At 48.4% G+C, this 19,870-nt stretch overlaps 1 protein-coding gene across 2 annotated transcripts in view; it reads left to right on the forward strand.

Moving 5' to 3' along the window:
• TRAPPC9 (trafficking protein particle complex subunit 9) overlaps positions 1–19,870 on the forward strand; it is a 505,716-nt gene that overhangs the window by 215,121 nt on the left and 270,725 nt on the right. The gene's annotated exons all lie outside the window — the stretch shown is intronic.

Here is a 19,870-nt window from a genome sequence, read left to right on the forward strand (position 1 = left end):
AACATGGGCGGTGTGGACAACTTCAGGAAGTGATGGAGAGGTTTCGATAGCGAATGTGGGAAGAAGCCAGCCTGTGAAGGGTCGTGGAGTCACTGGGATGAAGGAAGCAGCAAGTGGAGTTACTTTTATGAAGTTTGGTTGTGAAACTTAATGAGAAATGAGTCAGGACTGAGAAGGGAGTCTTGTGCATCTTGTGTCCCCACTGCCTAGAAGCCTGGGCTGGTGGGAGCTGCCTGGTGGTGTCTGCTTTTCCCCCTTGTCTCACATACTCAATGAAAGACACAATGATTTTACTCTTTTCAGTTCTACATATGTTTTTCTGGCTGCATTGGGTCTTAGTTGCTACACTTGCGCTTTCTGTAGTTGCGGCGAGCAGGGGCTACTCTTTGTTGCGGTGCACGGGCTTCTCATTGCGGTGGCTTCTCTTGTTGCGGAGCACGGGCTCTAGGTGAGTGGGCTTCAGTATTTGCAGCGCACGGGAGCAGTAGTTCTGGCTCACGGGCTCTAGAGCGCAGGCTCAGTAGTTGTGGCGCATGGGCTTAGTTCCTCCGCGGCATGTGGGATCTTCTGGGACCAGGGATCAAGCCCGTGTACCCTGCATTGGCAGGAGGATTCTTAACCAGTGCGCCACCGGGGAAGTCCCGGTTCTACATATCTTATCTTCACTCAAGGTTTAAGTTAGCAGCTCTTTTATAATTTGAGATAACTTTATTAGGTGAGATAGTTTTAGTTTCTCAAAAAATTTCTTTTTATTTGTTAATTATTCTGGAATCTTCTTTTAAATATGATTTCTAAGTCCATTCTCTTTTCACAAGTCTCCTCCTGGGTCCGGAGCTAACAGGCTCTTGCATTGACCTATCCATTCCTTGATGTCTGAACTGGTAATTGTATTCTGAGCTCTGTCTCTCTCTCCTTTCCCCATCTCCTTCTCCCTCTACTGTTGATTTTCCCTTTAAGATGCAATTTATCAAAACAGAGGCAATGAATTATTGGAAAATATTGAAGTATTATATAAGAATAGATTGATGTGATTTTAAGACTCGATTCCCAGGGTGTGGGCTTCCATGTAAGACGTGCAGTGCAGCTTTGTAAACCCCTCTGGCCCTGCTGCCGGCCCTCTCCATGTCTTACTGAAGCCATTCATTCAGTGCCTCGTTCATTTGTCGGGTCATGCAGCACTGAGGTGGCATCAGTCTTGGATTTGCTTCTCCTTACTGGGAAACAGCAACAGTAGCGTCCAGGGAACTTGACACGCTGTCTCTGCTCTATGTCTGGGGGCTGCTGTCCTTGATTGAACACTTCCTGGGTGCAGGACTCTGCATGGGGTTAGATTCTGGAATGATTTGATTTTGCCCGTCGTTGTGAAATCGATCCACCTGGTGTGCAGGTGGGAGACGCTACCTGCTGAGGGTCCTGGGTGGGGGGCTGCAGCTCTGGCGGGGACAGCACACCTTCCTTGTCCCTCAGCCCTGTCTCACTGCTGGGAGCAGGCAGCTCTGGTGAGCTGAGAGAGTGCAGAGCATGGACCCTGTTCTTTAAAAATAATTATTTAGTTTATAAAATTGTGGTAAAATATATGGAACATAAAATTGACCATTTTAATCCCTTTAAGTGTACAGGTCAGAGGCTTGAGGTACATTCACATTGTTGTACCACCGTCACCCTGTCCAGCCGCAGAACTGCACGCTTTTGATTCTACCCTCCTCCCACAACTGAATTATTTTGAAGTGGTGGCCCACTACATAGAGTTTATTCTTTTATTCATTCGTTAAATATTTATTGAACACCCGCTGCGCCTTATGCAGTGGGTTAGTACTGGGAAGACAGAGCACGAGATCAGTCCTGTCTCTGTGGAACTCAGACTAAGAAGGAGCCCAGCAATAAAAACCAGTCACAGACTAGGTTGGAGTGCATGGAAAAGCCTTCCACTCGGAGGAAACAGCGTCTGAAAAAGCAGAGGACTGAAAACGGCAGGCTAGTCGGGGAGCTCCGAGGGCTCTCACGCGGCCAGGCTGAGGGCGGGCGATGGATCACTAGAGCCTCGCGTGGTGGCAGGTGAGGCCGGCGGCGGGCTGGGCTGTTCTGCATCTTTCATTTGGGTTTTTCCCGCACCAGCAAACAGAACATTTTGATCACTGTCAATTTCACGTGGATCCTCTAGGTACAGTGGAGAATAATGAGCAGTTTGTACTTAGCGGCAGGCCATGAGCTTGGGGCAGGTAGACAGTGTCATACGCTGGGGCTGGCGTCATAACAGAGGACTAGTGAGGGCTGGTGGGCAGCCCTGTGCAGAGAAGGAGGACCGCAGTGGTGCAGAGGGCGGCGTCTCCAGGGAAAGGCCCCTCTGAACTCCGTGCTGCTGGAGCTCTCAGACTTGGCCTTGGGAGGCTGTCGTGTCAGGAATCAGGCTTCCTTTGCTGGTGTCTCTGCATTGTGGGGTTGCTCTGGACACCCTGGTGGCCTGTTCCAGCCGGACTCACGTCTGCATCCCCCTTCTCCCTGTCTCTGCCCATCGGCCTTGCTTCTCTCGGGTTTAGAGCTCGAGCCCGCTTTCGAGTCTCTGTTGTGGCTGCATGAAGTAGCTGAATGAACAGTTACGTCTGGAGCAGCGGGACAGGGGTGGGTCCTGACTCTGCTCCTTGCCAGCTGTGTCGTCGTGGGCAAGCCACTTTGCCTCTCACAGCCGCAGCTTCTACGTCTGTGAGATTAGGATGAGACTTACTCTGAGTGTGGTGCAGAGTGGGGATCATGCTTGCAGGGTGCTTGGAGCACAGCCAGGGCTCCGTGAAGCCTGCACACGATACTTTATTCTGTGTCATGACAGGAAAGAGTGGAGGAAGGGTTAGGCCTGCTGCTTCCGATGAGGCCCATCTGGGTTCCAGGGAACTCTAGGGATCCTCAGTTATTAGCTATGAGACCTTTCAGCAAGTCATTAACTCCTCCGGGCCTCAACTTCCTCACCTGTAAAATGCGATGGTAATAGCCACGTATGACCAAATCAGACAGTGATTTAGGCCCTGGACACATAAAACCGCACATCCTGAGCACTCGGTGATTGATGGCTGCTCCTAACGTGTGTTTGTGGTGATAGTACTTGCTCTTGTTTCAAAGCTCGGGATAGTCTGGTTCCCTGGTATCTGTTCCTCTTCCTTGACTATTAAATAGGGCAGCAGTTTCTAGAACAGAGGCCAGGAAACTCACTTGTTAGAAGTTAACGAGGCCTCTGGGCAACGTACAGCATTGCAATTGCTCTGTCTCACCACACAGGGCTGCCCTTTCTCAGCGAAGTGCTGAGCTGCACTGCTGTCCGTGGGCACCCAGACCTGAAAAGAGGATTATCTTAGAAATAGTATCGATAGTTTGATTTGGGTTTATTTGTTGTTGTTTTTTTAACATGTAATGCTTGATTTTCTTTGGAGTTGCAGAGTGGGAGACCTGATTTCCCTCTTTGCTTGAGCTGAGCGGCTAGGATGAGATTCAGAAGAACTTCTGGCATTATCCATGGAATTCTGCTTTATCTAATGGGCAGACTCTTTTCTCTTGCCTAGTATGCCTTCCTTGTGGACATGATGTGGAGGCTGATAGGAGGCAAACCTTTGCGGGGAAGACACCTGCTGCTTTCTGTGTTAAATAGAGTGGGTGGGGGACTTGCTGCCTCCTGGTGTCACCGCTGGGAAGGCAGCTCCACTGAGGGCAGGGACTCTATGATTCACTTCAGTGCCTGGTGGTAGTAGGTGCTCTCTCAGCATTTGTTGAATAGTTAAATAAATAATGAATGTGGGGAAGTCACTTGACCTTCCTGAGGGGTCGTTGTTGAGCTGTACACTCACATTAAGTAGGTCCCTGCTTCCAGGTTCAGGAGCCCGGGCTCCCTCATTCCCAGCCCCGGTGCTTTTCACCTCTCCACACGTTCCTTGTAGGCCACGAGCAAAGGCATTGCCTGCTGTGGTTTCCAAGGTATGCCCTTGAACTTGCAAACTGCTGGCTCTCAGATAAGCCATTTTCAAGGCTTGCAAGTATATCCAAAAAAAAAAAAGCGAGATGTCTTTTGTTGTTATTATTAGAACATAGCCCCTGTTCCTGTTAAGCGTTGCCAATCAATTTGGCAACTGTCACAAGAACCAAAGTATACACTCAATTGGTTTAGCTAGCCTGCTTTTTTGGGCATTGACACTCAGGGGTCACGTGTCAATAGATCCACAGAAATTTATCTTTTTGGACGAAGGGTTACTCGTTAAAACAAATTGGACCGTCCTTTTAATTTATTATTATTTCTTGGGCTCCAAGGGCCAGAAGCCGTCTGAACAGTCATCTGCAGGCGCCCTGGGGGTGCTGGGTGGGTCTCCTCTGTATCTGTTTCCCTTGTTCCTAGCATTCATGTAATAGGTGTCCAGCAAATATTTAAAATTAAATTAATTTATTTTAAATTAAATAAATTGAATTAAAAGAAAGAATTTCAGTCCAGTCTCCACCAAGTACAGGGCTTTTTTTCTGCAGCATGTGAGCAGTGGCTGTGAGCTCTCTGTGTGGTCGCGCCCAGTGGCGGGAGCTCAGGTGCTTCCTTACATTGCCCCCCACAGGTCCCAGCCCCGGCCTTCTGGGGCCTCCACCTTAGAGACTCCTAGCAGGAAAGGGGCTCTCCCTTCTCTGAAGCTTTGTATCCTTGAGCTAAACAGTCCCCATTTGGAAACCCATCTAGATCTCCTTGCCCTCGTGTTACCAATGAGAACTTTTGCCCTTTTAAATCGTAGCACCCAGGTCTACCCATCCAAGGAGTGAGCCCTTCCATCACGAGATATTTCTTGAGCATCAGTTAAGTGTCAGGGATTGTAATGAAAGAGCTTCCTACCACATGGAACGCACAGTCCAGCAGGGGGAGACACATCAATACAGAATCCTAAGAGCACAGCGGTTTAATAGCGTAGCCCGGTGCTGTGCTAGCCTTCCCACGAGGAACAGGGAGCCTAAAGGCGGGAGGAGGTCATTTCTACCTGAGGGTTGCGATGAGTAAAGATTTCATGTACATTTACTCACGTAGCAGATACTCAGTGAGTGCCTTCTCTGAGCCAGTGTGTGCTGGACCACGGGGCATAATGACACAGTCCTTCTCTCACCAGGTTTATAGTCTGTACAATAGCCCTCCGATTCAAATAACTGGCACAAAAGCTATGAAGAAAAGGAATGTGATTCTATGAGGTCATAGACTGACCTAGACAAGGGTGTCGGACGAGATTTTCCCGAGGAGGTGCTGAGATCCAAAGATGAGTGGGAGCTCGGCAGAGGGATGGGGGCGGAGTGAATGTTGAAAGCAGGGGAAACAGGGCGAGGGGGTAGAGTGGTGGTCAGGGGAAGCTGGCCATGCAGCCCGTGGGCCGTGGTGAGGTTTATCAGGGTAGCGGAAGCCTTTGGAGGACTGCAGGAGGGGGAGGGACAGGGGGGTGAGGTTTAAGATCTGCACCCCGGCTCAAGCTTGGGGAATGGTGTTGGAGGGGAGGCCAGCGTGGAAACGGGTCAATCAGGACACTGTTAACACTAGTCCAAGAGAAACACAATGATGGCTTGGATAAGGTGATGGCGTAGAGCCAGAGAGAAATGGATGGATTTCAGAGATATTTGCAAACAGAAAGGCTGGCACTTGGTGGTGGAGGATATGAAGAGAGGAGATGGGGTTTCTGAGATGGGTGTTGGGACTGACAGTGGAGTTGCGGCCGAGCGGGAAAACGTGGGACAGGAAAGGAGTTCTCTTCCTTGGCAGAGGCAGGGCGGACCTGGTCATGGGTTCACGCTCAGATTCGGGGAGTGTGGGTGCCTTTGAAATAGCCAAGCAAAGTAGACAGCTGTGTAAACAGATCTAGAGCTCGAAGGTGATGTTTGGGCTGACTCTTGAAAAAGGGGTTGGCTGGTTTCCAGGTGAGCAGTGGAGAAGGACATTCAGGGCAGTCCGTGCAGGGTATGACCCGGCAAATGTGGGGAGGCTTGAAAGAGCTCTGGTGTTAGGGGGTTGTGATGGTTTTGGGGGGTTTAGGGAGTGGGGTGTGTAGCGGAAGATAGGAATGGAGAGATGTGGGGCTGGGGCACGTCCAGGAGAATCTTTTATGCCACAGGGAAGTCTGGACTTCATCCTGCCAGGTATCAGCAGCTATTGAAGGGATTTTAGCAAGTGAGTATATGATCAAATTTGCACTTTAGAAAAGTCACTCTGCCAGGAAAGTTGAGGATGGGCTTAATCATTCATTCATTCATTCATCACCCAAGGCTGCACGTTACCGCCCTGTGCTGAGCTCCGGGTCAGATGCTGGTGGGACAGAGGTCAGTAAGGCAGAGATGGTGCTTTAAAGGGTTGGTTGTCTGTTGGGGAAGATAGGCCCATAAACATGCAGTCGTAATGTGGTGGCTGTAAGGATGCACAGGCACATAGAGATTGTCGGCGTGGAATGAAGGGAGCTCTCCTAGGCTCTGCTTGCAGAAGGTTTCTAAGATGCAGTACAACAAAGTCTTAAAAGAATTGCAGGGGAAATGGGCGGCCATAGAGATCGCATTCCAAACAGAAGGGAGGGGGAGCAAAGTCATGGAGGGAAGAAGCAGCAGAGGGTGTCAGGTAAAATCTCCATCAGCTTGTTGCCGGAGGCAAAGAGCACAGCGCGAGTGGTAAGAAACGAGGGTGGAGCCGTGCGGGGCTCGGAGCTCCCGAAAGCGCTGGAGTCTGAGAAAGAGGCTGTGATTGGATGAGCTCCGCGTTTTAGGAAGATCACCCTGACATCTGTGGGGAGAAGGGATGTGCAGATGAGATTGTGAGGAACCCTTCGCCATACGAAACAACAACCCCCCAAACAAAACAGCCCCCATCAGGAAGAGAGTGAGCACCCTCAGGCGGGTGAAGGGTGGCCGTGAAAGCTCACTGCCGGGGCCTTCTTCATGGTGCAAGCCAGGACGCTCCCCGAGACCAGGAAGGAGACGCTCTTGCCGTTCCTGTTCAACGTTGTACAGGAAGCTTGAGCCAGATAATTGGGCTAGGGAATGAAATGCAAGGCCTCCAGTTTAGAAAAGAGGAAGTAAAACTACCTCTGCCGGCAGATGACATGATGCCGTGTAAGTCATTCACTAAAACACTATTAGAACTAATAAATGAGTTCAGCAAAGTTGCAGGATATTGAGAAAATAATTCTTTTAATAATGCTATTAAAAATAATAAAATAATTAGGAATAAACTTACCGTAAAGAAGTGTTAAGACTTGTGTACTGAACACTGTAAAACATCATTGAGAGAAGTTACAGAAGACCTAGGTGAGGGGAAAGATGTCCCGTGTTCTTGGATCGGAAGACTTAACTACTGTCTGCGTGTGAACCTGCAGGTGGCCACCTCTGGGCCAAGGAGAGGGCGTGGGAGGAGCCAGCCCTACCCACACCTTGTTCACAGACCTGCAGCCTCCAGAACTGGGAGACAATATATTTCTGCTGTTTCAGTCACACCCGTTTTGTTACTTTATTTTGGCAGCCCTAGCGGACTAGTCTGGAGAGGAAGGAAGGGGGCTCAGTAGGAGGGATTATCCACCAGCTGGTGGAATCCAGCCTGTCCGCCAGCTCCGAGCGCCTGAGATCAACTAGCCCTCTGTGCAGGGGCTCCTGTGTGGGTTAACGTGGCCTGAGGGCGTGTCCATCCCCTGTTGGGTGTCCTGGCCCTCCTCCGTCCCGTCATCCCACGTCAATCTCCACCTCCGCTTATCTGTCCCCGTGCAGTTGATTCCTTGCAGCCTAGATGTGGGAGGTCGGTGAACCTTTGCTGCACATCATCTCACTGATCTTGATGCCATATGTAAGCCACTAGAAGTCGCTTAGAATTTCAGCTCTGCTGTCTCTTGTGTTTGCTCTCCCTAGAGACCGTGGTGTCCAAGGGATTGAGATAAACTTGCTTATTCTGTTCTTACTTAAGTCACTGATGGGAAAAGCCTATAGGAGACAGTGCGGAAGGCGAGGCACCACAGTGCCCCAGCCACGCCCTGGGGCCTTTCTCTTGGCTCCAGGGCCCCACGACAATCTCTGCACCCCTTCTACCCTCTTCTTCCTGTGGGGACGGCTGGGGTTTGGTTACCAGCCAGTCGGTCTCAGTCTCTGTCCTGATGGTCTCCTCTCCTGGTCCCAGTTAGCACCTGTGGCCACTGGTGATTTGGGCACCGGTTCCTTTGATCCGGCTGCATCCACCCCAGGAACTCTTGGGCTTCATTTTCCTCATCTATAAAGTGAGGGCCACGATAATCATCGGTTCACATGAGGTCGTTATGATGATTAACGTGAGGTAGCAGAATGGAGAGCTTGGCAGTAGTGCCTGCTACATGCTAAGCCGCAGTGTGTGTGCATCACTCCCGCTCTGCCTGGGCACGTCTTCCTCACACACGTCCTGCCACACGTACCGCGTGTCATGGCGTGGTGGGCTCTCCTGCTTCCCCCGGTCATCCAGTTGGAGTCTGTAGCGTTATACATGCATACCTACGTAGATACATGCATACTTATGTGTGTGTGTGTAGTATTATACGTGTGTGTGTGTGTGTGTATATATGTGTGTGTGTTACATAGAGTCCTCTCATGTAGTTTCCTCAGGCCTCTCGGGGTTCATATTTGTGCTTCACATACTGGGTCAAGTTGAGCAAAAACTTGGATGAGATGAGCAGGGAATTAATAACTGTTTGCCCAGCACCTTGGAAGAAGATGACTTAGATACATTTTAATCAACCCAGCAACGCTGTGTGTAGATACTTTACCCCCGCTTCACAAATAAGCAATATGCAGCCCAGGCACTAATCTGAGAATAATACTCTTAATCCTGTTTAAGAGCCCGAGGAGCCTGCACTTGGTCTTGACCTTCCTGGTCTGTTTGGGATTGGCTGGCCGTCTGGGATACACTGACCATGCCGGGGGCCCCCACTAGTCTTCGTTTGCAGGGAGACCAGAGCAGTGGGGACGAGATAAGAGGTTGACGGTACCATTACTCTCAGGAGTGGAATAATAATGATAATAATAGTTCCTGCCTCCTGGGAAGTGTTTTCATATATATTACCTTATTTAGCTTCACCAGACAACTGGTTTAGCCCAGCAAAGTACAGATTGAAAATGTAAAAGACTTACCTGTGCACTTTTTCTGTTTTGGAGACTGTGAACTTAACTAGAAAACCACTCCCAAATGGGTCAGCTCCTTCTGGAAACATGATCAAGAGAACGTGGCTGTAAATTAACAATTTGCAGTCCTCATAAAGCACGATCTGATTGCCACAATGAATAGAAAAACTGAGCTCAAAATGAGAATAACTCTATTCATCTTGCTCGTTCCGTCATTCATCTCGTGCTCAGAACTATGAACATACTGGTTCCCAGAACCTCTCCAGGCCTTCTGTTGCAAGGTGGGCATAAGTATTTTTGGATATGAATCACTCATTGAATTGCCTGAAGTGTTCTCTGAATTGCTGCAAGATTGTTGGAAGGTACAGGCCTGAAAGGAAAGCCTTCTGGAGGAACCCCACGGGGTCTGAGTCAGTGTGGACAGAAGGTTTACGGCGAGGCAGGTTGGGACGGCGGGGTGGCAGGCACCCTGTCGTCCTGCCATCCTGAGCCTCCTTGTGGACAGTTTGTGGCATCGTGATACATTGGAAGGAGCCTGGGCAGTATGAAGGAGATGCTAAATGGACCATCCTCAAGTTTCTTCCCAGGTAGTGAGTCCATGACAAAAACTGGGGATTCTTTTCTCTGACAGCAGAAAAATTGTTTTAGAAGAGAATTCAGGGTAATAAAGTGGAGTCCAGAATCCAGGTGTGAAAGTCAAGTGAAAATGCGGTTGATGGCTCTGAATGGAGAAGGGACAGCATCATGACAGCGTCACAAGGGCATCATTTTTATTAAGATGGTCTGAGTGTGTCAGTGCTAAGTGTGCAGGTGTCTCTGACCCCCTCCAGCGGTCTGGTTGTTTTCTCCCCTCCCCGCACACACTCCCCTGGCTCTGGGCCTCACGGCTCGTTTGTACGACCACTTGAGGATAGGCTCCCCTAAGCCAAAGCCCAAGGGCAGGGCTTTGGCTGTCTTGTTCATTGCGTGCCCCTGGGACCTGAGCCAGCACCTGGCACAAAGTAGTATCTCGATAAATATTTCCTGATGAAGTGAATGAATGCATGGCTACTTTTCTTCTGTATTGAACGTTCTATACGAGAGGCTGTGTGCGCTTCCCTCCTGCAGCCCCTGAGCCCGTGGCGCTGTGCACAAGGCGTGTGTCTGGCCCTGGGGGCCTGGGCACTGACTCCGTGTGCTTTTCCTGGATGATGGTGTCACTGTGCCTGTTCCAGCCTCACTGTCCTCTTCTGGAAACGAACTCGCTGTGGCTTGAGAATCAAGTGAAATAATACATATGAAATGCTTTTTAAAAGCAGGAGGCGTTGTTGGTGATTGAGCTGTCTTTCTGTCTGTCTCATCGATCATTGTAATTATGCTGATTTAGGCCAGAGCCTCAGAGTGATGTTCACGCTTAAGATAAAAATAACTCTGATAATGTTAGTAAGTTCTGCTTTATTCTTTGATTTCCCATCTTCCTGCCATGAAGTTATCCAGCTATAAATAAATATTATGACTCTTTTACGATGAAGGAAGCGCTGTTTTTCTGACACAGCCAGCTTATCTTGACAGTGTTAGCCCAACCAACTGTGTGCCTCCTCTAATTATTGATTATGCCTTGCTGTCTCAGGCCTAGAGTAAGGCATCAACCAAGACATTAAGACACTGATGAGACGTGGACGTCTGTATGTCTGCTGAGACCATATGTGCTGCCCCCACAAAAGGAAAGAATTCATTTACGAATACAGTGAATAAGAGGGACGTGGCATTGTGGCTGGCGTAGGGGAGGGATTCTGATGTAGACAGCTGTTGCCTGTGGAGCATTTATGCGTTATTGGATTTTCTGCTTAGGTTCATCCTAAAGTGGGCGGTTAGCTGTCCACTGCTGAAGGTAGAGTAAAGCATAGACCCCAGAAAGGGGGACAGGGAGGCAGTCATACAGAGAGAAAAGAGGACGTGGATGTTTGAGTAGAAATGTGAGGAAACTTGTCTTTACTGAGCACCTGTGTTGTGTAGTGGGTAATTTCACGTACTTTATTGCACTTACCAAAAGTATACTGCAACATGAGTGCTTTTATCCCCACTTTTTTTCCTGTAAGAAAACTGAGCCCTGTAGTTATTAAGCAACTTGCCCAAGGTTATGGAGTGTATTAATGACAGGGCAAGTGGTTTCAGAGCCTGCTGTGTGAGAAACTACGAGAAGCTGGTTAGTGACTATTCATTATAAAGTAGAAGAGGCATGTAATGTAGGAGAGAGGCTGGCAAGAGCCATGTTATTAAGGTGGAGGTAACACTTAAAAGCTCAAATTAATGCCACAATGCCACACGGCTGGTCTTTAAAAAAATAATTTTAAATAGAGTTGGTTTCTAAGAGTGTGCTTTTTAAAATATTTATTTTCCTTTTTTTTAAATTTTTTTGGCTGCATTGGGTCTTAGTTGCGGCACACGGGATCTTTCGTTGCTGTGCGCAGTCTCTTCGTTGCGGCGCTCGTGCTTCTCTCTAATTGTGTCGTGCGGTTTTTCTCTCTCTAGCTGAGGCGCTCGGGATCAGTAGTTGTGGTGCGCAGGCTTAGCTACCCCGCGGCATGTGGGATCTCAGTCCCCCGACCAGGGATTGAACCCGCGCCCCCTGCATTGGAAGGCAGATTCTTTACCACTGGACCACCAGGGAAGTCCCTAGGAGCATGCTTTTTTAATGGGGATCCTTACATTGGCTTGACTATAAGTTGAGGGGGAAAATGTGCATATGTATATATGCACATGAGCACACCTCCCCTGCCCCCGCCCCTGGATGCACAGTGACCATCGACATACATTCTTGGAGGTTGAATGTAGAATTTAGCCCTTCACCAAACCCTTGGAACCTGCTCTGGTAGGGGCGGGCAGACAGGTGCCTGCTGTAGCAACGGGCACACGCGTCTCGTGCCACACAGCTTCCCCTGTGTGTTCAGCGTTGTGTGAAGCAGAGAAGGGATTTAGGAGGTCCAGCACGTAGAAGAATTGGGTAGCTGGTGAAGAATTTACCAAGTATATCCTCATAAATTCCTTAAATATGTAACATTTCCAAATTCTCTGTTCTTGAAGAAAGTTTGTTTTGAAAGTTCAACTAGTGTATTGAACATTTAGCAATTTATTAATTGGATTGAATCAATTCTGTTATTTGCCAGATACCCTACCAGGACCTTTAATATATTTGTGCCATTTAAGGGAATAAGTACTGAATTTAGGTAAAGGTTTAGCAAAGGAGAGACAGTGAAGATGGACTTGCAGACAGGGAATTGGTGTGGAATTCCAGGTCTGGTCAGGTCCTGCTTTGATTCATTCTTGCCAGAAAAAGAGCTTAGGCAATAACAGAAAAAAACTGAAAGGAGAAATCAAAAATACCTCTGTGAGTTAAAATATAAGGTAAACACTTTAAAAAATACAAATCAAAAAATACGAAGCAGTTAGGTGCGTTCTGGGTCCCAAAGTTTCATGGGTGGCACAATGCAAAAAACCAAAATAAAACATTAGCAAATCAAATTCTGCCGGGTATAAAAGGAATAAAAAGGGCTTCCCTGGTGGCGCAGTGGCTGAGAGTCCACCTGCCGATGCGGGGGACGAGGGTTCGTGCCCCGGTCCGGGAGGATCCCACATGCCGCGGAGCGGCTGGGTCCGTGAGCCATGGCCGCTGAGCCTGCGTGTCCGGAGCCTGTGCTCCACAACGGGAGAGGCCACAACAGTGAGAGGCCCGCGTACCGCAAAAAAAAAAAAAAAAAAAAGCAGACCTGATGAAACCATGCACTGTGTTCCATGTTCGTGGATGGAAAGACTCAATATTGTGAAGATGTCAACTTACTTCCAGGTTTATCTGTGTTATATATCATCCCTAGAAAAATTCCTAGTTTTAAAATCAACCCGACAAGCTGATGTTAGAATTCCTATGGAGGAAGAATGAGCCAGGAATAGCCAAGACAGTTGAAGCATGTGAGCAAGTCGTGGAATCTTGCCCTGTGAGGTACTAAGGCTTATAAACCAAGAGTAAGTAAAACAGTCTGATAAATTGTGCAGGGACAGGTAGACATGTTTTGTAAAAGGGAATAGAAAGGTCCAAATCAGGTCCATAGGTATAGGGAAAATTGACACACCCAGTTTCATTAATTCTAAGAAGCACCTTTGTTTTATCTCTGAAATACAAATTCGTCTTACAATCTATGATGTTTTATAATTGTTGCCAGCCAGATGGCAGACCTAACACAGTTTTATAAAAACGTTCTGATAAGAATTTTAGAGTTGATGGAATATGGAATGACTGGGGTCATCATAAATCAATGGGAGAAAGTCAGAACCTTTTCATAAATGATGCTGGAACATTGGGTTATCCATGTGGAGAAAGAAAGAGAATTGGAATATGATAAACAAAATTGGCATCAGGTAGGATGAAGACACAAGTATGAAAGAGCAACATGTTTACGACTTTACCATTTTAGGGAGCGTTTCTTAGTCTTGGAATATAAAGTACAGACCATAGAGGAAAAGACTGACCAGTTCGATTATATTAAACTTATACAAAATTCTGTAAAGGAGACTATATGAACAAAATTTAAAGCTAAGTCACATGTCATTACATGTTTTGCATCTTTTAGTATGTATGATATACTGCAAGTAAAGAAAGAGTTAAAAACACAGAGAGGGAAAGGATCCACAGAAAGGGAGGTGTGACCAGCACACACCACCAACAGAGGAGTGGTCCCCAGACTGGAGGAGGGATTTTCATGGATGTGGGAATCAATAAGAAGCCAGAGAAATGGGCAGTGGGGGTGAGCCGGCCCTTCCCAGGAGAGGAAGCCTGAGCTGGCGAGGGTCATGCTGCCGGTGCCCAACCCTGTGATTAAATTCTTAATGATGCTTTTGTAAATACTAGCCAGGGAAATGCATCAGTAGCAGCTCCCTCACCCTCTACCCTGTGGTCCTGCTTTAGTGTTCTCCGTAGCACTCAGGACCCTCCTGACGTTCCATTCATCATCTCTTTTATTTTTAAATTTATTCTTATTTTATTTATTTTACTCTTGGCTGCATTGGGTCTTCGTTGCTGCACACGGGCTTTCTCTAGTTGCGGCAAGCGGGGGCCACTCTTCATTGTGGTGCGCGGGCTTCTCATTGCGGTGGCTTCTCTTGTGGAGCATGGGCTCTAGGTGCGGGGGCTTCAGTAGTTGTGGCTCGCGGGCTCTAGAGCGCAGGCTCAGTAGTTGTGACGCATGGGCTTAGTTGCTCCTTGGCATGTGGGATCTTCCCGGACCAGGGCTTGAACCCGTGTCCCCTGCATTGGCAGGTGGATTCTTAACCACTGCGCCAACAGGGAAGCCCCATCATCTGTTTTATTTCTGTGTATTGCCTGCTCCTCCAAAAGGGCAGTGATTTTGTCTGTCTTTTAACTGTGTCTTCAGTGTTTTTAGCAAAATGCTTGGCGTATGACAGTTTAAATATCTGTTGAGTAAGTGACTGGAGGGACAGATGTATGGGTGGGTGGGACAGCTATAGTTTCACAGTTGTAAAATGTACCCATCAGATTGGGAAAATAAAAACAAATTCTTTAATACCAGAAACTGTAAGGACGTAGCAAAAGAGGAACTCTCATACAGCGTTGGCCAAAGTATAAATCTGTACAACCATTTGGCATTTTTAATGAGGTTGAGGCTACGTATATTTTTGACCCGTAATCCCCACTCCTTGGACGATACATCAGAGAAGCTCTTGAGCAAGGAGGCAAGCACAGGGTTCCCTGCAGCACTGTCTGAATAGTGAAAATTAGCAACCACCCGAATGTCCATTGATAGGGGGCTGTTAAATAAAATGTGTTAAATTCATATACTGAAATACCACACAGTGGTTACAATGAACTAAATCTACATTTATCAGCATGTTTAAGTCTGGACATGATCATATATTGAGTGAAAACAGTAAGTTTCAGAATAAAGTGAGTATGATTACATTTCCATCATGTTTAAAACCATGCCGAACAATACTGTATCTACGTACATGTAGTAAGCATGTAAAAATATATGTGCAGAACACACACCAACGTCAAGGTAGTGGCTACCTCTGAGGAGGAAGGCGGGGCACTGGGGGGCTTCACCTGTAAGTGCATATGGCAAAATGTGCAGATTTCTCGTAGCCCCGTGGGTTTGAATGCATGGATGGTGACCGTATAGCCTTTCCTCTTCCCCTCAGCTCATGGGTTCTTAACATTCTTACCATATTGCCAGTCGGCCTGCCTGCCCGCCCTCCTTCTGACGAAAGCAGACGTAGAGTTAGTACAGAATACAAGAAAACCCCTGACCGCACCCCTGTCCCGCCCCCTCACGGGTGTTTGTCCTTCCAGTGCCTGTTGGGATGGCCGTTTGGTTAGCTTGTTCCGGAGGTACAAATTGGAGGGGCGTGTCTGGGAGTGCATGTGTGCGCGTCCGCGTACGTACACATAAAGCACACCTGTAGGCACAGTACGCACGATCGGGGCCTGTTCACCAGGAGCTACTGCTCAGTGTCACACGTGTGTTCCTGCCAAACTCGACCGCGGCTTCAAGGTGAGCTCTGCAAATCCTACACTCACCTCTGAATTCCCTTAGTGAGTTAGTTTGGTTTTGAGGTTTTAGAAGACTTTCTTCTTTATCGTTTATGTCTCCCCTTAGGATCCCATCATAAAAAGGAAAATGACCAGAACTCACTGTATTTTCTTCCCAGTCAGGGGATTGGGGTTGGTTGAAGGGATTTTAAGATTCTTCTTTTTTATAGAGGAGTAGGGATGGGCAAACTTACACAGAGTTTGTAATTTTCAGAGAGCCCCCCAAATCCTAGACATCTCTCTTCCTCTAAGGGGCAGGCTGTAGGGAAGCAAAGGCCAGCGCCTCTGGGGGTCAGGGTCCTAGTGGGGCAGAGCAACAGGCGGCATTTGTGTGCGGGCAAGGCCCTCAGCAGCTGACAACAGTGGGAGCTGCCAGCCCCTCTAGGCCTGTGGGGACCGAATGGTGTAACCAGAGCCTTCTGAGAGCTACAGCCATGGAAGCATGGCTGGACAAGGCTCTGGGCACGGGGGTCCCAGCCCCACTGGGCTAGGGAGACACCCAGGCCCCTCTCTCACTGCCCTTGGGTCTGCGGCCTGTCCTTCTTGGGCTGAGCCCAGCCAGAGAGAAGCGTTCTAGGGGTACAGCCCAAGGAGTGGGGGAAGAAGACCCAGTGCTTTCTGCGCTGCTGTATCTCAGATAGCCTCACCACACCCCTGTGAGGCAGGTCCCGTGTCTCCTTCTGAGAGAGGAGAGAGGGAGGCTTTTGCACAAGGTAAGCCAAACCCGCTAGACGGAGAGTCCTTGCGTGGGTCCCCGTTGGTTGAGGGGCCTGGGGCGTGGGGCCCTCAGGTCTAGAGCTCCCCGCTGGGGCCCGAGTTGCTCTTTGAGGGCAGTGGCATATGTTGACGCTCCCCTCTTTGTCTAAGTAGATCTTTTCCTAGCCATATGCATTCTGCTGCCCACGTCCTTAGGACTGTAGCTAGAACATGGTCTCATCTCTTCCCTTTGACTGATGGGCGGTTGAGGAGTTGCGACAGGTGGCAGCAGAGGGGAGTTAGCTGGGTGGCGGTGCGATTCTGTGCTTGTGTCCTCGGGGCCAGGACGGAGCTACAGTCACTCGTTCGTTTGCTCCCCAAGCAGCTGTCCCTACACGGGGCACCAGGCCACGTGGATGCAGAGCTGGGGTGACGCGGTCCCTGCCTTCCGGAGGGTTGTGGTCTGTGGGAGTAGGTAAGAGAGTGAGGAACGCAAGAGAAGAACTTGCAAGTTGAGTGCCCCCAGGTGCCGGGCGTCTTTCTTTTGCTCTCTGATTGATTCCTTAAATCCCTGGTTTAGGCATTTCATAATCCCTCTTTATAAATGAAGAAATGAAGGTTTGGAGAGGTTGACTTAGTTATGCAAGTAAACTAACAGTGTGGCTGAGCTGAAATTCAAGCCTGCAGCAGTCTGGCTCTGAGCTCCCTGCTCCTATGTGGAAAATGACCCGTATTTTAGGAGCCATGTGGGTAAGGTGTCCCTCCAGATAGAAGTAGCAGAAATTAGAGAAGACTGCATGGACATGGCCTCTGACCTGGGGTGGACTAGGGGTAAGGACGGGATACCCCTATTCACGCTGCCCGTCCTCCTGCGTCGTAGGTCATTGTAGGAACAGCCTTCCCGGTGCGAGTGACCTGTGCGGCCCGCTGGGGAGCCGCCCTGCTGCGCAGGGTGCTTGGGCAGTGCCTCCAGTCAGCTGGTGAAGCTGGAGCCCCCTTTCCGCTTTAGGGGCTGCGTTTTGGAATGTTACGGTGAAAGACAAAGGTCATAAAGTGTCACATAGTCTATTGTGTTCCTCCAGTGTTCACTTCTTGGCACTTGGGAAAAAGAAAATTGAAACTCATTCTGTGCATGTGTGAATATGTGCACGAGATGCAGTGTTTCTGAGGACACGTCTTCAAATGCGATCGTGTGGAGCTATTTTTAGGTATCCCTTCTCCCAACAGCGCTGCTTAAAGATTCAGCTCAGGCTGCTAATAGGTATATTTATAACCGTTCTGTGGACGGCCCAGCATGAATGCTGCTGCAGATGATGCTGTTCCTGGAGGTGGTCGCCATGGCTACCGTTAACCCTTTAGCTGGGAAGAGTCTGTCAGTGGGTGCGCTTTGTTCCCCAGGGCGCTCAGTAGCCTTTGAATGCATACATGGTCTCTGAAACGGAAACAAAAATTGAGTGCATTTTATGCTTAAGCAGTGAATAAACTCGGTAAATGAATGGGCAGCATGAGTGATCAATATTAGTAGAGGCTCCTCCCTTGCCCTTAAAAAAACTAGAACAATAAAGTTAGCTTTGTAGCTATTGCTGAGCACTGGGGTGCTAAAATCATCTTTTTTTTAGAATTTTTTATTTCTTTTATTTTTGGCTGCACTGGGTCTTTGTTGCAGTGCGCGGGCTTCTCGTTGCGGTGGCTTCTCTTGTCGCGGTGCACGGACTCTAGGCGCGCAGGCTTCACTAGTTGTGGCACGCGGGCTCAGTAGTTATGGCTCACCTGCTCTAGAGCGTAGGCTCAGTAGTTGTGGCTCACGGGCTTAGTGGCTCCGCGGCATGTGGGATCCTCCCGGACCAGGGCTCGAACCCATGTCCCCTGCATCGCCAGGCAGATTCTTAACCACTGTGCCACCAGGGAAGTCCCTAAAATCATCTTTTAAATTTGAATACAGACTCACATGTGTAGAGAAAGAAGACTCAGTCCCTTAAGATACATTGTTCCTGCTTCACTACCTGTCATTTCTCTAACTTTACAACTTATTGGTTTAAACAATGCAAGTATCTCTTTATTAATATTCATTCATTAACTGGAACACCACTACAACAAGCTCTAAGACTGGCATCCATTGGGATATAAGTCCAGTCCTGATTTACCTGAAAGGTTTCATAGGTCACTGGGTTCAAAGTACCTAGAGATATAATCCGGTGAGTAGACTTATTCCCCCCATTTTTAACCAACCCTCATTGTGCTGTGTTAGATATGGGGCTGCCTCTCCCACCCACAAGTAGCTTATAGTTGGAAGAGGAAGCAAGCAGTTAGTTACTCCGGAGTGAAGAACAGAATCAGTGTTATAAAAAGGACAGAAATGCTCCATAGAAACAGAACAGCTGACATTTGGGCTGATCCTCAAGGATTAATTATGATTAGCAGAGGTGGAGAAAAATTCTTGGCTGGGGGGAAATGTGCGACAATTCTTGGCCTGTAGGGGCAGTGGTTGTAGCCTAAGTGAATCTTTGGAAGCAATCTAGTGGGAGTTGAGGCGGGAAAGATACCCTTGGCGGGACCGAGGGAGACAGAGAGTGCCAAGCGGAGGGATTGCTATTGACGGAGGACAGAAGTTGGCTTGGTCTGCCTCCTGCTTTATGAAGACAGCTACGTGAATAATGTGGCACGATTCTGGAGGCAGAAAGATAGTGGGATGTGAGGCATTGCTGCGGAATTCTGAAATGCACTGAATTTTTCTTAATTGGCATATAAGAGCATCGTTTGTGGAAGTGAATTGTCTTTCATTCACATTTCTACGCTCTGGTTAAACGCTGGGCACAGTGGGACGCAAGGTGTTAAGTGGACACAAAGCTACACATACCAATAGGAAAAGAGAGATGATCCTCGCTAGTTAGAACTCGCGACTTAATTGGAAGACACGCATCTCTGGAGGGAGCAATTTGGCTGAATAAGTCAAAGGTGAAATGAAATTTGGAAGCCTGGAATAAAACTAAGAAATGACGGACGGTTTTTTGGTGGAGTGGGTTTTAAAAAAATTATTAGGAACTACTTGAGATATACCAAAAGGTATAAAGAGTAACGTAATGAGCAATTGTATATCTACCGTCCAGCCAAGGGGTGGATTGTTTTGATGCCTTTGAAGTCCATGTGCACGAGGACCCAGCCAGAGCCTCCCCGCTTTCATGGAGGGAAACCACAGTCCTATGCATCTCTCTGTACTTCCACTAAAAATGTATCGTTCACTTAACAGCATCTAACATTGATTTGTGTGTTTTACCTTTTCATAAATTGAATTGTGTGTGTTGGAGTGAGACCAGCTTCCAGGGAATGTCGCACACATGTTTGGAGGGGACACACGAGAGGCAGAGAGCTGCGTCTTGGAACCGACAGCTCACTGGCAGGAATGGGCCAGGGAAGGGAGCACAACCCAGTGTGGGTGCCCGGAGCCAGGAGGGAGGTGGCACATGTCCGTGTGGTTTAAATCAT

This window comes from Grampus griseus (assembly GCF_964374135.1).
Source record: "Grampus griseus genome assembly, chromosome: 17".
Taxonomy (NCBI): Eukaryota; Metazoa; Chordata; class Mammalia; order Artiodactyla; family Delphinidae; genus Grampus; species Grampus griseus.